We start from the raw sequence: 17,461 nt of genomic DNA, 5'->3' as shown, positions 1-17,461 counted from the left end.
TGCCCTGGAGTGTCTGCACCGCCCTCGCGTCAAAACGTCATGACATCGAGGGCGGAGCTATAACACTCGAGGGCCGAAACGCGAGGCGAACGCGAACCCTGAACAAGTAACGCAAGTAGCTCCGAGGGACGGAGGAAGGGGGCCCTTTGCTAGCGCCCGTTTCATTGCACTCAGAAACGGGCATTTTTTCCTAGTTTTATATAAAACATCGCTTAAAAAGCGTTGACAAACCAAGAACAAAAATTCTAAGCACCTGTTATATACAGACATTTTTGTAACATTCTAAAGATTGATGATGCATAGCAGGAAACATACAATCATTTTCCTTTGCTTCGGCTCTAATAACGGAAACATTTTCTTTATTTTCGCCTCAGTCTGCAAGTTCATAAATTAATAGTTTTCTCAGACTGTCTCATGATTTATCATTTAGATCAGTGTTTCTCAAATCCGGCCCTGGAGTACCCCCTTGCCAGTCAGGTTTTCAGGATATCCACAATGAATATGCATGAAAGAGATTTGCATATAATGGAGACAGTGCATGCAAATAAAGTTCATGCATATTTGTTGTGGATATCCTGAAAACCTGACAAGCAAGGGGTACTCTAGGACTGGACATGGGAAACGCTGATCTAGATTAACACAAAATCTGTTAAAATTTATTAACACAGAGAATTCCAAGTACTAAGACTATGAAGAAAATGAGCATGAGGCATCCATACTAGAAAATATGTCTGTAATAATGTAGCTAATATATAAATCCAGATGTTACTGAATCATAAAGCTATCCCATAAGTACACAAGTAATGCCACACTGGGAAAGACCAAGGGTCCATCGAGCCCAGCATCCTGTCCACAACAGTGGCCAATCCAGGCAAAGGGCACCTGGCAAGCTTCCCAAACGTACAAACATTCTATACATGTTATTCCTGGAATTGTGGATTTTTCCCAAGTCCATTTAGTAGTGGTTTATGGACTTATCCTTTAGGAAACCGTCCAACTCCTTTTTAAACTCTGCCAAGCTAACCGCCTTCATCACGTTCTCCGGCAACAAATTCCAGAGTTTAATTATGCGTTGGGTGAAGAAATATTTTCTCAGATTTGTTTTAAATTTACTACACTGCAGTTTCATCGCATGCCCCCTAGTCCTAGTATTTTTGGAAAGCGTGAACAGACGCTTCACATCCACCTGTTCCATTCCACTCATTATTTTATATACCTCTATCATGTCTCCCCTCAACCGTCTCTTCTCCAAGGTGAAAAGCCCTAGCCTCCTTAGTCTTTCTTCATAGGGAAGTCGTCCCATCCCCGCTATTTTAGTCGCCCTTCGCAGCACCTTTTCCAATTCTACTATATCTTTCTTGAGATGCGGCGACCAGAATTGAACACAATACTCAAGGTGCGGTCGTACCATGGAGCGATACGGCATTATAACATCCTCACACCTGTTTTCCATACCTTTCCATTTGTTTTCCTTACCAAAGGATCAGAGTTTTATTTTTATTTATTTTTGTTACATTTGTACCCCGCGCTTTCCCACTCATGCCAGGCTCAATGCAGCTTACATGGGCCAATGGAGGGATAAGTGACTTGATCATAATTTTTAAAAATGTAGTAATGGGATATGTGTTCACAACAACCTTCTTAACAGCCTAATTTATTGCTAAGTAGTTTCAATCTCTTCTTGTCCAAAGGCATCAGTTGTAACACTGACATGCAAAGAACCATTAAGAAAGTGTGCGATTTTGTAAATTAAAAGTCTTCTGTATGTTACCCATAAATTTGGCACAGTGTGTCTGTACTACCTTGGGCTACAGACCATACTGTGTATATGCTACTGGTCCCTTAAGAAAAACAGAAACATTTTACTTTTTTAATGATGGTAATCAAGTCCCACCCCCACAATCCGAGTCTGTGACACTTATTCTGACCATGGTCCAAGAGCCAACTTACTTAGCAATGGTAACTTAAAGCAAAATGATGAACTACAAGTCCCTTTACTACTTCAATAAAAATTAATACTTGAAAATGATTATGCTTGACAGGTAAAGTCCAACCCAGTTTCACATTATCGACTCTGTCATTAAGTACTATTAGATTGTAAGCTCTTTGAGCAGGGACTGTCTTTCTTCTATGTTTGTGCAGCGCTGCGTATGCCTTGTAGCGCTATAGAAATGCTAAATAGTAGTAGTAGTAGTAAGTACGAGAGAAAAAATGGTCAAACAAGACTGAGACGCAATATGCTCCAAACAGTAGGATCTCCAAGTAGAGACTTCTGCCAGACGAGAAGTCGGATGATTTTAGAGCAAAGGACCAAACATCCGGAGTCAGAAACGCCCGATACTCAAAATCTATTGCCAGCGTTACAGCCAAATAGCACTGGACTAGCGCTGGCGCTAATCTGCACAAAATGCTCAGAGGGCTCTAGAGCAGGAAACTGTATGCGTGCCAGAGACGGACACAAATTGTATTTAAATGCAGTCAAATGGATTGTAAATGAGGTCATTTGCTGTCCCTTAATCATGCCTCTCCTACCTCCCTCTCTCTTGCTCATCTCAACTACCTACCTATTCTCCGTTATTATTCTGCTATACTATAACTTGTATTTTCTCCACAATACTTTGTAACCCTATTACTATGTAACCCCGCATTGAACCTGCTATGAGTGGGAAAGCGCGGGGTACAAATGTAATAAATAAATTCCAGTCCAATGCTTTGATAACAGCACACAAACCCCACTCTTACTGCTGGAAAAAGAACAGCAGCTCCAAGCTGACATGGTGGTGGTGGGGGGGGGGTTAAAGAGAGAATTTCTTGCAATTTTTCTCTTTAAAATCTGCCATTTTTCATTTATTTTGGAAGTGGAAGAAAGCCCGTGCAAGCCTCTAAGCACAGATACTGAAAAACAAATGTGTGTGAGTTCAAACAAACCCGAAAGTGAAAGCGCACTCTGGCATGTTTTCTGTGCTTATATAAGTTTCCAGTTAAAAAAAATTGAGCAGCTTATACTTAAAGGTGCAGAAGAGCAACGCCAATGTGTGATTCCATTTCAGGTTTGCCTGGCACATGCGCACAAGAGCTGTGCTTGTCTGCAGATGTGCTAAGCATGTTCCTCCCCTTGCTTTCTCTTTTACAGCATGCATATAATTTGAATGCAATTAGCTTTGAGCACTGGAGGACTATGTTTCTGTGCAGTTTGCTTCAGCGTCAGAGCTTTGAGCATCAGGGCCGCTCTGTATGGTCAGCACAGCTCCACAGGCTTTAGGAATTTTAATCTGCAAATTACTGAAGGGCTCAGCAGGGTTTCACTTTTCTCTTTATGTAAAGGTGGGAGGATGCCATTATCTCTGCAGATCTTGCTCAATTCCATCAGCCCTTTGTGGGATAATGATACTAGCTTTAGTCTCAATGGGATGTAATGCACGACCATTGCTGATTAAAAAAAAACCTGTTGCTGTGGCTATCACACAGTGATCATCAATGAAAGCATGAGGAGTAATAAGAATGGCTTTCATTATTGCTGTAACATTACATATCTGCCAACTTGCACGTCTGTCCAACTCATATACCTGAATGTAACTCACCTTGAGCTACTACTGAAAAAGGTGTGAGCAAAATCTAAATAAAATATGCCGAACTGCTGGTTTTTAAACTAGGTGGAAGAGAATTCTAAAGCTTTGTAGGCAGCTGTGTCTTAACTTGAGATTCATTTTGCAAGAGATTGTGGTTAAATTTGTGCCAAAGAGCAGAACTAGTGTACAGTTTGGATGAAAACTGGTTTTAAGAATAGGGGAGGGGGTCAGATGCTCAAAAGACACCATTAAACACAGTGCAATCCGCTTAAGTGCTAGGGTCTGGGACCAAATAAATACATGCAGTTAACCGGAGCGTGCACTTAACCGTTGTGATCAAAGAAGCTTGCCATCTGATAAACATATGTACAGTACTGTTTATTATACGTACAGTATACAGTCTCTGTTAACTGACATTAGGCTTACTTGAAGTAATCAGTCATAGTCCTCTGTACACTGTTGTGTCTGTCAGTTCCATAGACTACGTCTGCCAGACGGTAAAAACTGTCATAGCACTGACAACCAGTGGCCTCCAGATAGGCCCGCACGGTGTTGAGACTCTCCAGCGCTCTTGCAAAAGTGACAGGAGGTTGTTGAATTTCGCCAGCATGTGCCTCGTTGCTCATTTCATCATCTGTTTCATCATCAGCCGTAGCCTCAACATCAGTGCTGTCGTCAGCTGTTTATAGATCGTAATCAACAGCTACGTAGTGATGAAACTCCTCTTCAGTAACACCGGCTGGGATGTCAATAGTCTGTTCATCTGACGCATTTGCAACAGCTGCATCTGTTTCGTCCCTCTCCACATCCTTAACAAAGCTTGCCCGCTTGTAGCGGTTCACAATGGCTGCCTGTGTAACATGATTCCAGGCTTCTTTCTGCATATGTAGGGAATCCAACAGTGATAGATTACAAGCCAGTTCAACAGCACATTTATCCTTGCCAGTCTGGTCATCCATAACGCTCATCAGACGACATAGCACAAGAGCCTGATAATGTTATTTGAAATTGGCTATTATGCCCTGATCCATAGGTTGGATCAGAGAGGTAGTGTTTGGTGGCAGGAAGACAACCTGACATCATCACTATGTGCAGCACAATTATCACAAAGCAACAAAATCTGCCGCTTTTGTGCCCGCATTTTATCTAGTGCCTAACTTCTTTAGCCACTGCTTCCAAATTTCCCCAGTCATCCATGAATTTGCGTTAGCCTCGTATGACACAGGAAGTCACTTAACATTCTTGAAGCAACGGGGCTGTTTGCTCTTTCCAATGACAAGTGGTTCCAACTTCTCACTCCCATCCATATTGCAGCAAAGGAGGATTGTCAGTCGGTCCTTCGACGTTTTACTTCCTGTAGTTTCGGCTTGTTTGAATGCAAGTGTTCCATCAGGAATCGCTCGCCAGTATTGACCGTTTTCGTCAGCACTGAAAATGTCACGAGGTGCAAACTCGTTCAAGATGGTAGGAAGAACTGAAACAACCTGATTTTCAGCACCAAAGTCATCAGCGTCTTGTTTTTCACCATGCTGTTTCTTGAATTTTATGTTGTTCCTCTCCTTCCATTTTTCCAACCATCCAACAGTGGCTTTGAATTCAGTTAGTCCAAGACTTTCAGCTAGCTGATTAGCTTTCTCTGTAAGCAGTGGACCACTGACAGGAAACTGTCTGCTCCTGACTTGAGAAAACCACCGAAGAAGAGCATCTTCTACATCCTCAGCTTTTCCCGTCCTTTTAGTTTCCAGTGTGGATTTGTATTGTTTTGCCAGTTTTCCAGAAGCTGATCTTTCTACTTCAAGATACGTGAAATTTGACTGGGATTGACACCATATTCTTTAGCAATAGATGCTTGACTTTGTTTGTTTTCTAATTTTTTAAGAACTTCTATTCGTTCAGCCAATGTTAGTCTTACAGTTGTGTGAAGACGATGACGACTCTGACTCCAGTGTACACTCTAACAACTTTATTTCGCTTATTCTGCCTGTGGTAGTTAACCAATGAGATTTCAAATTTATCGCCCCTTTGTCACGTGCCAATCAGCTTCCATATTCCGTGCGTGCGCTTATGCAGAGTCTTTCCTGCAGAGCAGCGGTCTTAAACTATGCATATAAGCGAATCTTGCACTTATCAGTGGTGCGCTAAATCGGTTTGTCACCATAGAAATTAATGGCGCCAAAAACGGGCCCGAAGTACAGCATGCAGTTAAACAGAGCATGCGCTTATCCGACGGGCACTAAAATGGAGTGCACTGTACCGTGTGCATTTATAGCCGTGATTCAGCTTACTGATTTAGAAACGCTGACAGATGCTCAAAGGAAATCACATGTAAGATGCACAGAAATTCTGCAAGTGGCTCGATAGGAAATGTGCCTAGCACACGTGCAGAACAGTCTCTCGGAAAGCACTGATGTTCTGCACATGCCCAAACACGGGTCTGCCCATCAGCTGCTGCTCCAGCCCTGGAAGCGCACCCCTGAGCACAGAAAAAAAAAAGGTACACCAGCTTTCATACACGCAGCTTCTTTGCATGTATGAAAGCTATATACAAGTGCTGCTCTGGCATGCACAGAGCAGCCATGCTTAGCTATTGGCTGTTCTGCACATGCTCAGCTGACCTACTAGATTCCCCCCTATCGCATGCAAATGAGCTGACGCAAAAGCAACTCACAGCTCATTTGCTTGCGATTCACTTTGGGAATTGTTCTGCACTTCCAAATTGGTACTTTTTTCTGAGGTGGAAATACAGAGTGATTCTTTACGGGGACCTCTGTGCATCTGGCTCTCAATTTTAAAGGAAAGCCCGAGTGGGGCAGAATACAGCAGCCACGGGATCTGGGGAAGATCAGGGCAGTTGGATCCTGCAGCAACTTCTATGTTCAAAAATGTTTCTCCAGCAATTGTCCACATAATAGAAATGAAAAGATGCAGAAAACAGTTACCCAGATCCCTATGCTCAAAGCTTACAGTGTTTGCAACATTTGATTTAGATCCGGATGCACAAAGGTCCCCATAAAGAATTGCTCTGTATCTCCACCTTTGCAAAAATTATCAATTTGGAAATACAGAGCAATTTCCAAAGCAAACACATGCAAATAAGCTGCTTGCAAAGAAGCTGAACGCAAAAGAAACACAGTGTCTCATCTTGTCTTCACAATATAATACAAACAAACCCAATACCATAAACACACCGGACTACACCCTCCCGGTCTAAGACAGCTTAAAAATTCTGGGAGTCGCAATCGACCGAAATCTCACACTTGAAGATCATGCGAAAAATACAGCAAAAAAAATGTTCTACTCAATGTGGAAACTTAAAAGAATCAAACCTTTCTTCCCAAGGGAAGTATTCCGCAGCCTAGTACAATCAATGGTTCTAAGCCATCTAGACTACTGCAATGCCATTTATGCTGGATGTAAAGAACAAATCATTAAGAAGCTTCAAACTGCTCAAAATACAGCAGCCAGACTCATATTTGGGAAGGCGAAATACGAAAGCGCCAAACCCCTAAGAGAGAAACTCCATTGGCTCCCACTAAAAGAACGAATTGTGTTCAAAGTTTGCACCCTGGTCCACAAAATCGTCCACGGGGAAGCCCCGACCTATATGTCAGACCTTATAGACTTGCCTACCAGGAATGCAAAGAGATCAGCATGCACATTCCTCAATCTCCATTACCCTAACTGCAAAGGACTAAAATATAAATCTACATACGCGACCAGTTTCTCATACATCTGCACGCAGCTATAGAACGCACTACCGAAGGCCATAAAAATAATGCAAAACCTATCTTCTGAAAGCTACTGAAAACAGATCTGTTCAAGAAGGCATACCATAAACACCCATCTTAAACACCAAAAAAATAAGACTTTACACGACATAGACATAATTGAAATCTTATCACTTGACTGATCAACCTCCTTACCACTAATGAATAAGCATAACCACTTCAATCTCTATGTCGAATATGGTCTCTCCATAGTCGATAACCTTAAGCCCTGATGGCGAACCTATGACACGCGTGTCAGTACTGACACGCGTAGCCATTTTCAGTGACACGCAGCCGCATGTGGCCGCATACAGAGAAGCAGCAGCGTTCCTTGCTGACACCCGGGGCGGATCGCCGATGCGCCCCCCCCCCCCCAGGTGCAGCGCAACCTCCCCCCCCCCCCCGGCGAAATCACCCCCCCGGTGCATGTTTACCCGCTGGGCGGGTGCCGTGTGCGCTCCTATTGGCTCCCTCCGAGTCCTCCGCTCGTTCCCTCCCTGCTGCTCCCTCTGCCCCGGCTCCTGCACGGCCGTTAGGGGATCTCTGACCTCACTTCCGGCCGGCGGAGCAGAGAGCAGCGGAATGCCGTGGGGGACGCATCTCTAGGGGCCCTGTGATCGCCATTACCAGCAACCACATAACCACAGCAACCATCATCCAATCTACTGTTCTGGGGTGTCGTGGATTTCTAATTGACCATCATTACTGAGATAGGTGAGGGGGAGGCTGGGAGAGGCGAGGGCATGAGCTATGGGTGCCGATTCCCGCCATTAGAAATAGCGGCAGCCATCTTAATTTACATAAGGTGGTCAGTTAGGCTAGTTAACCCCTAATTGCCTGCAGGGCTGGCTATCTATAATTGTCTTCTGTCACTGCCGCCCTGATGGAAAATCCAAAAAATAAAAAAACAAGGTTAAGTAAAGGAAGTGGTAGTAAAAGTAGCCGACCCTTTCAAGAGACATGGACCAAGATGTATGGCATTATAGAAAAAAAATGGCAGATCATTTTGCGTTCTATGTACTGAAACGGTAGTAAGCAGAACGTGGAATATAAATAAACATTTTGAAACTAATCATTCCCAGCTCTTGAAAAAAAGAGAGGATGAAAGGAAGGAATACATTTCCAGGCAGCTACACTTTTATAAGAGCCAATCTAATTCCATCCTTAAATTTGTACAAGGTTCTACAAATTTAACATCTGCAAGTTTGAGCATTGCTCACTCCATAGCTCAGCATGGAAAAGAACTCAGTGAGGGAGAATTTATTAAAGAAACTCTCCTAAGATGTGCACCAGTTCTATTTCACGATATGCAGAATAAAGATGCAATTATTAAGAGAATATCTGAGTTACCACTCAGTAGAAATATCATAAAAGACCGAATAATGAGACTGAACACAAACGTACAACATCAATTAAAGAGAGACATAAGTAATTGTAAATATTTTTCGATCTCTCTTGATGAAACTACTGATGTCACATCACATGCTCAGTTGGTCATTATTGGGCGATATTCTGATGGTCTCACAATGAGAGAAGAGTTGATAAAGTTAGTATCAGTGCCAACAAGTACATCAGGAAGCGAAATATGTAAGGTTGTTATACAAACATTCCGTGACCTAAGCATTGATATCTCTAAAGTTGTGTCAGTGACGACAGACGGGGCACCAAACATGGTGGGGAAAAAAGTTGGATTTGTCAAATTGTTTACGGAAGCTATTGGACATCCGATTGTGCCTTTTCATTGTATTATCCATCAGGAGGCTTTATGTGCCAAGGCAGGATTCACCGACTTAAACAACTTAATGTCAGTTGTTACAAAAATAGTTAATTTAATAGCTGCTCGCCCCCTTCACAAGCGAGAATTTTCTGCACTTTTACTGGAGGTTGATTCCACCTACAGTGGACTGCTGATGTACAATAATGTAAGATGGCTGAGCCGAGGCAAAGTTCTTGAGCGCTTTGTGGAGTGCTTTGAAGAAATTAAGGTATTTCTTGAGGATAAGGATCTGGGAAACTTTCCTCAGCTCAATGATGATAAGTGGGTCAACACCCTGATGTTTTTTACAGATCTCTCTGTTCATATTAATGAACTGAACTTAAAGTTACAAGGTTTTGGCAAAAGTATTGACGTTATGTTTGGATACATAAAAGCTTTTGAAAGTAAACTTAAAATTTTCAAGCGAGATGTAGAAACTAAAACTTATAAGTATTTTCCTCGAGTAACAAAGTATTTTGAGAGGGCCAGTGCAGCTATACAAAATGAAATGGAACCCTTGCATATAAAGTACCAGCATGTTTTAGACTTGTTACTTGACCAGTTCAGTGATAGATTTAATCAATTTAGAAGCCTAGAACAGACCATGAAAATAATTAAGTATCCTGATATAGTAGTCTACAGTAGTTTGGAATTAAATGGTTTCCAATGGATGCAAATTGATGATTTGGAGATGCAACTTGTAGAATTTCAAGACAGCATCTGGGCTCAGGTGTTTGTCGACTTGAGGTCAAAGCTTGAGAATCTGGAAAGGTGCCGCTTGGATAATCAAGAGGAGTGCCACTACGAACAGGAAATTTGGAGTGCTTGGAACCGATTACCAGACACTTTTAGCACCCTGAAAAATATAGCAATGGCTTTACTCACAATTTTTCCCTCTACGTACTTTTGTGAAACCTTATTCTCAGCGTTAAATAATATCAAAACCAACAAAAGAAACAGATTGACAGATGAAGTTAGTAGCGCTTGCTTGGGCTTGAAGTGTACAAAATACCAACCTTCAATTGAAGATTTAGCCAATGAAATTCAGCAACAAAAAAGTCACTAATAGGCAGATTAGTTAAAGAATTCCCCCTCCCCCTCACTTATCTTAGTTCACGGCACCCCACACAAGTTAAATAATACCAAGACCAACAAAAGAAACCGACTGACAGATGAACAAATAAGTCACTAAGCAGGTAAGTTAAATAATTAGTTTTTGGTTTATTAAATACAGTTATATATTACAATTATACATTTTTGTGGAGGAGTGGCCTAGTGGTTAGGGTGGTGGACTTTGGTCCTGGGGAACTGAGGAACTGAGTTCGATTCCCACTTCAGGCACAGGCAGCTCCTTGTGACTCTGGGCAAGTCACTTAACCCTCCATTGCCCCATGTAAGCCGCATTGAGCCTGCCATGAGTGGGAAAGCGCGGGGTACAAATGTAACAAAAAAAAAATATATATATATATATATATATCGCAAAATTATGGTTTTTTTCTCGAAGTGACACACCACCCGAGTTATGCTCGGTTTTTTGGCGAATTTTGACACACCAAGCTCAAAAGGTTGCCCATCACTGACCTAAAGAATGATACAACCCAATTTCGTACTCAGGAACTTTCATGTATTACTATAATTTATTCTTCCAATTTCTTACTCAGGAACTTTCATGTATTACCATAATTTATTCTTCCTTAACATATATATGCACATGATATATATCTATACCATGATCTGTTCACGTATGTTATGTTACATGTATGTTACCATGTATGTATGCAACTTAACACATTACCATTTGTAATTCTGTTACCCGGAATGGCAACCGCCATTATGGCAAATGTAAGCCACATTGAGCCTGCAAATTGTTGGGAAAATGTGGGATACAAATGCTACATAAATAAATATAGCTTTTTATTTTCATTTTTTCTCAAAACTGCTATGGGGTGTGCTTCTAGGGTTGGAGCAGTGGCTGATGGGCTGACTGTCGTATTGGGGCTCCGGCGTCTTTCCTGCCTCTCTCAAAATGAACTCCTAAATAGAGAATGACATGGGGACAGGTACCCGCAGTAACCGTGGGGATGGGAACAGGGATAGAGCTTGCGGGGATGGGGCAGGGCCAAATCCCACGGGGACAGGGACAAACTTTGTCCCCGTGTCATTTCCTACTTCAAAGCCTGTTAATTAACTGGACTGTTATTTATGTTTGCATGAAGCAGACAACAATATTTTGATTTTTTGGAAAAACAAGCAAACATGCTGGCAACAACTAGCAAAAGTTGCATACGGATCCTGTACATCCTGCTACCAGCACATCTTCTAAGAAGACATCTTCTATTGCAGGAAGGACTGTGGAAGACAGGAGAGCTTGACTGAATCCTGAGATTGTTGATGACTTCTTATTCATCCACAGATTAAACAATCATAACAGTGCATCACAGGACATATTTCTTCCCTCTAGAGCACACAGAATGGGTTAGGATTCCTTGTAGTAGAAATCAGCTATTGTTTGGGTGGAAGTGTAGAGGGTGGTGTTGAGGAGGGTTATTACAGCTGCTTGCTATTATTGTTTTATATTGAGACAGCATGGGCATAATTATACATATATAAGAAGCCATATTAATTGGGGTTTAAAAGTTTGGTTCAGTTCTGCAAGTACAGTGAAGGAATGCCAGATGGTTTAGATTATTTAGAAATCCAGCGTTGCCAGACTAAAGGTTAGAAAGGTCAGAGACAGGAATTTCTTTCACCCCTTGTGATTGATGGATTGCTAATGCAAACACATATGTATCCTATTATGAACAAGGTATATTGCAGGCAATTTAAAAGGATTAGGCTGAAATGCTGTTTAGTTAGATTCTAAATAATTCTAGATATAAATGAGTTAGATTTTAGAAGTTCTTAATATGTAGAATATGTCTTATAAGGATGCTTACTTTAGAATATGCTGTATTCTGTGTAAATTAATAAGTTTTGTTTCTGTGTAGAATGTCTGTTAAATTCTGTATTACTCTTTGTCTGACGTTTCAAGCAAGGACTGCAGTGAAGAGGTCAAACATGTGTTTTGACTTATCTGCAGTTCTGGCTGGTTTAATGTATGGAGCTGGTGGGTGAAAGAGGTCAGGACTAGTCAGCTCTCTTCTCCTTGATTAATTATAGGTAAATGTAGGAATGGATCTTGAAAGAAATAACAAACTATAGCTGTATGCTATTAAGTAAGATTGGCCCTTGACCCCTTTAATGAATGCCAGAGTTTAGTTAGCAGTTAGTACTAGGAATATGAGAAATTAATCATAATAACATGCAGGAGTTCTGGAGCCCAAATGTCTGGTGTGAGGGGCCCAGGTCACAGGTCAGTTTAGGATGTCTGGAACCTATGTAACTGATATTTTTATAGAGCTGATTGGCTGAGGCAAGGTAACCAATCTATTCTTTACCATCTGGAGAGTAAGGGGGGCTAGGCTAGGAGGGGGCTTAGAACTGTATATAAGAGGGAGCAGAAGCAGCTTATGTCAGAAAGAGAGAAGAAGGAACAGACAGAGGGAGAGACGCAGCTGAGACAGAAGCCACAAAGACACAGAGAGCTGAGAGAGAGACAAAGAGAGCTGAGAAGAGAAGAAGAGACTTAATGCTGATGTTCTACTTTGTTTGCTGGCAAATAAAGAAGATTTCTCTCTCATTTTGATGTGTGCTGTTTGACTCCTGAAGTACCACAGATTCTGCTAACAATAGGGGTAATTCATGCATCCATTCCTGCAACAATATTTGTAATTTATACACAATAGTTGCACAGCATATTGTTCCTTTTTATACATTAATAAAAATATTTAAATATAAAATCATAATTGTTCGAGGCTTCTGCAGATTAGGACTGAGTGGGGACAGAGGCATAAACAGTGCTTGCAGGGATGGGGACAAACTTTGTCCCCATGTCATTCTCTACCCTAAATGCACTGCTTTTGCCAGGATGCATCAGGAGATGGAAGGACAATGAAGTATAAACTTTAAAAATGGGTAAAGCTCACTTGCCACAATGAAGAACTGTCAGGGCAGACAGCTCCAGACCTCCAGTTAAACTTTCCATGATAAAGGTAGAGGCTGCTTCTTTCTATGCGTTGCTCGGAAAACGGCTGTGCATCGCTTTGTATGCACATTTCTATAGTAATTAGCTCATAATAATAGCTTTGCATACTATTTTCGTTTACTGCTAGTGACGGGAAAAGAGCTGGAGAATCCTTTTGTGCATATCTCCGTACTCGCTAAACAGGTTAGAACCAGTGTAAAAAACCACGTCGCTAGCTCGTTAGGTTTTGTGCATCTGGAGCAAAATCCAACTTTTAATAGTCCAGGATCCGGGGCAGAGCCACATCCAACTTTAAACTACATAAGATCCGGACCAGAATATCTGGAGAAGAATGGCAAGCAGGATCGAGGAAAAGACACCGCAGAAAACCACGGACACACATTAACTACCTTTACACGCCCAGCACCCCTTTCTTCACACACACACAGTCCCAGGTCCCCTCCTCCTGCCCCGCGGTCTAGTATCTCTCCTTCTCTCTTTTAACTCTCCCCGCCCGATCCATTGTATCATCTCCTCTCCTGTTCTCCAAAATCTCTCCCGCCCGCTTCCTACCTTCAAACTTCTCAGCGAGACAACCAGCAGAGATAGCAATTGATACAGGTTACCACCAGCCTCGGACCTTCCCTTCTCTGGAGTGGACTCTGAGGCTCCCTCCCTCTCCCAGACGTAACTTCCTCGTCTCCCTCCCTCCCTCCGCGGCGTTCTGGCCTATAGAAAAGTGTTTCAGAGAGGAGTGGGGAGAGAGAGACGCCGGAGGGAAGGGAAACTTGCTGATAACTGCAAGCAAGCTGTATACATTGCTACCACTGCCAGTGCCGGCGAGTTCAGAGAGTCAGGGACAAGTTTGAAAGTAGGACGCGCGGCAGGAAAGGGAAGAACGAGCGATGCCAAACTGCAGTTAGGGGGTTGGGAGGGGAGGAGGGTTAGTTGTTAAGCTTCTGCTCAAAATTACTTCACACGTTGATACATCAGGCCGGCTTCTACCGAGGAGGTTTAATGAACATAGGGGCGGCATGACGTCAAACAGTTGAAGCTGGTTCCCCCCCTTCCCCGCGCAGCCGCCATATTGGTGACACCGACCAGAACGCATGCTTGTTAGCATTCTTTCTCAATTCACCTCAATTACGGTCGGAAACGTGTTGGCTTCTGCAGCATGTGGATGTACAGAGAGGAACCATTAGAAGGAATAACCTTTCATCGGTTAGATTAGTAATAAGTTCTAAATCCTAATCAGTGTGTTAATTTGAGGGGCTGGTCAGGCGTTGTATTCGTGCAGAGAGATGTGTTCACCTAGTAAAGGGCCACCAAAACAGAAATCATGTTATGAGAATCAGGTGCTCTACATTCAGAGTTTTTATTTTAAATTACAAAAGGTTTTTTTTAAACCTGAAACCATTTCAAAGAGCAAATCATAAAGAAACTCCAAACCGCTCAAAACACCGCAGCCAGACTTATTTTTGGAAAAACGAGATACGAAAGCGCCAAACCTCGACGCGAAAAACTACATTGGCTCCCGATCAAAGAACATATTGCCTTTAAAATCTGTACTCTAGTGCATGAAATCATCTACTGCGAGACCCCGGGATACATGACAGACCTCATTGACCTTCCAGCCAGAAACACTACAAGATCAACACGCACATACCTAAACCTCCATCACCCAAGCTGCATAGGACTTAAATATAAATCAACCTATGCATCCAGCTTCTCCTTTATAAGCACGCAACTATGGAACGCATTACCAAACGCCTTAAAAACAACGCACGACCTATCAAACTTTCGGAAATCACTAAAAACTAACTTATTCAAAAAGGCATACCCTAATGACCCAACTTAAATGCCTCTATCCTGCAACACAACAAAACTAATACTCGAACTGGTCACAACTCAACCCTTCCTCCTTATTCCCTGATGTGTCTGTCATACATGAACCTTCTACATTGTCACTCTGTATGTGTTATATCGGAATTGGCAATCGCCATCATGGTTATTATGTAAGCCACATTGAGCCTGCCAATAGGTGGGAAAATGTGGGATACAAATGCAAGAAAGAAAGATCCTAAGCCTGCTCTAATCCTGCCATTGAAACACCCCCCATATGCCCCCTTGTGATTTGGATGCATTGAAGATGAAATGCATAGATCAATGTCTGCAAAATAGGTTTAGAAAATACTCATTAGGACATTTTGAGAAGAAATCCGTCCAAATGGTGCTTTATAACACTTTTTGGACGTTTTTCTCTTTCAAAAATGAGCCCCTTGTTCTACTGCAGCTAAGAAGGCAATTATGGAGGATATTTTTTTAACGTATTGCTATTATTGCTAATAAATCATTTACTAGTTAAGCCATCGTTGAACAATAAATTGAATCGGTTTTTGCCATAGCGTTAGACCGCTTTCTTCTCTCCCATCCTCCTATCCAAGGTGATAAAGAAGTTGGCTTTGATTCAATTGCAAAAATTCATTGACGAAATAGATATTTAGATCAATTTCAGTTTGGTTTTCGACACAAGACATTGCTTAGATTTGTTCTGGATTTAATTCATTGTGGTTTTTTGACAGGTACTGATTTCTTGATGGTGACCTTAGATATTGTGGCTGCTTTTGATACTATTAACCATCATTTATTACTGAAGTGTTTAGAAGTGCTGTGTATTTCAGGATCTGTTTTTAATTGATTTACTTAATTTTGAAGTAACTGTCAATTTCAAGTATGTGTTGGCTCTAAGAATCCAGTTGGACGCATATTGGTTCAAGTGTACCTAAAAAATTCAGTACTCTTCACTTTATTTAATGTTTATACGGTTCTAATTTGTTGATTATTGGGTTGTTTAGGGGTGAGATATTGATTATAGGTTGATTATATAGTTTTTGTTGGGTTTTTTCCTATTAAAGGTTCTAGTTCCAGCGTAATTGCGTTTATTTTGTGTTTACATTTAGTAAGGAGATCATTATCTCCTAATAAATTTAGCTTAAATGTTGTTAAGACACAAGTGCTTTTTTACATCTGATTCAAGTGTTGATGAATTTTCTACATTTTTTTTTTTTTTTTAGGGAAATGGGTTATTTAGGAATTACACTTGATTCATTATTATCCATAAGTGCACATCTTGGGGTGATTCAGAGAGTATTTTTTAAGATCAAAACTTCTTCATCACATTCAGGAATTTTTCAGACCTGTGAATTTTCCATTCACACATTTTTCAGTTCAGACATTTTTCCATTGCTTGATTATTGTATTAGGAGTTTCTCAGAATGTACTTAAAGCCTTACAGGTGGAACAGAATGCTACTATTCACTTGATTTGTACCTAATCTCCATATGAACATATTTCACCTGGCTTGAAATAATTACATTGGCTCTCTATTGTTTGGAGAATTTGCTTTAAAAATGTTGACATTGATTTTGAAAGCTTTGCATGACAGTATGCTAGTTTGCATTGCAACTGCCTTATAGATTTACAGACCGGCAGGTGTTTTGCATTCCCTAGAAAAGGATCTTCTTGATGTTGGTTCTTTTCAGGTAATTAGATTAGATCAGCATTTCCCAAACTGTGCGCCGCGGCACCCTGGTGCACCGCAGCAAATCCCAACCTCTCTACCATCTGAACCGCTACAGAAGACAGCAGCGGCAGAAAAACAAATACAAAAAAAAGCAAGCACAGGGCTGCAGCAGCATTCAAGCATGTGCTGTCAGTTCTGCCGATCCTCTGCCTGCCCACCCCCCCCCCCCCCCCCCCCCCCCCCCCCCGGAACGAAGTTGTCATCGGCAGAGCCAACAGCACATGCCTGAAGGCTGCTGCAGCCCCACACCTTTTTTTTTCTTTTTGCTGCCACTGGGGACAGGGACCAGGAGATGTTTAGAGCACCAGACTGACAACCGAAGCCTGGTTCATAATCCTCTACTACTGCCTGTAATCTTTGACAAGTCATTAACCCTTCATTGCCTCATGTACAAAATCACATTGAGAGCCCTCCAGGGACAAGGAAATACCTGCTACACTTGGACATTACTCTCCTTGAGCTACTACAGAATGAGATGTAAGGTAACTCCAATTAATAAAATATTTTTAACCTGCTCCCATCATGTACCACATAGTGCAAGGACATTTTTCTTATTTGAAAAAAAAATGGATGATATGCACGCATATCTTAACATACCTTAGTGAGAGTTTCAGTAGGCTCATCTCTACTTATTGATTAACCAGACAGCATTTTATGTACAATGATGATGATATCATTTACCCATGCCAGTCTCCTCAGTTATTTACAAAAAAAAAGAACCAG

The 17,461-nt window shown here is 41.6% G+C and overlaps 1 protein-coding gene across 1 annotated transcript in view; it reads right to left on the bottom strand.

Moving 5' to 3' along the window:
• The window catches only part of DPP3 (dipeptidyl peptidase 3), a 128,729-nt gene extending 114,904 nt beyond the window's left edge, over positions 1–13,825 (bottom strand). The window contains exon 1 of the mRNA XM_030218168.1: positions 13,729–13,825. The gene's annotated coding sequence lies outside the window, so the exon portion shown is untranslated. The remainder of the gene's footprint in view (positions 1–13,728) is intronic.
• Between the last annotated feature and the right edge of the window lie 3,636 nt (positions 13,826–17,461).

The sequence above is a fragment of the Microcaecilia unicolor genome, chromosome 11 (assembly GCF_901765095.1).
Source record: "Microcaecilia unicolor chromosome 11, aMicUni1.1, whole genome shotgun sequence".
Classification (NCBI taxonomy): domain Eukaryota; kingdom Metazoa; phylum Chordata; class Amphibia; order Gymnophiona; family Siphonopidae; genus Microcaecilia; species Microcaecilia unicolor.
The sequence above is the reverse complement of the archived record's forward strand: the minus strand, read 5'-3'. Positions and strand labels throughout refer to the sequence as shown.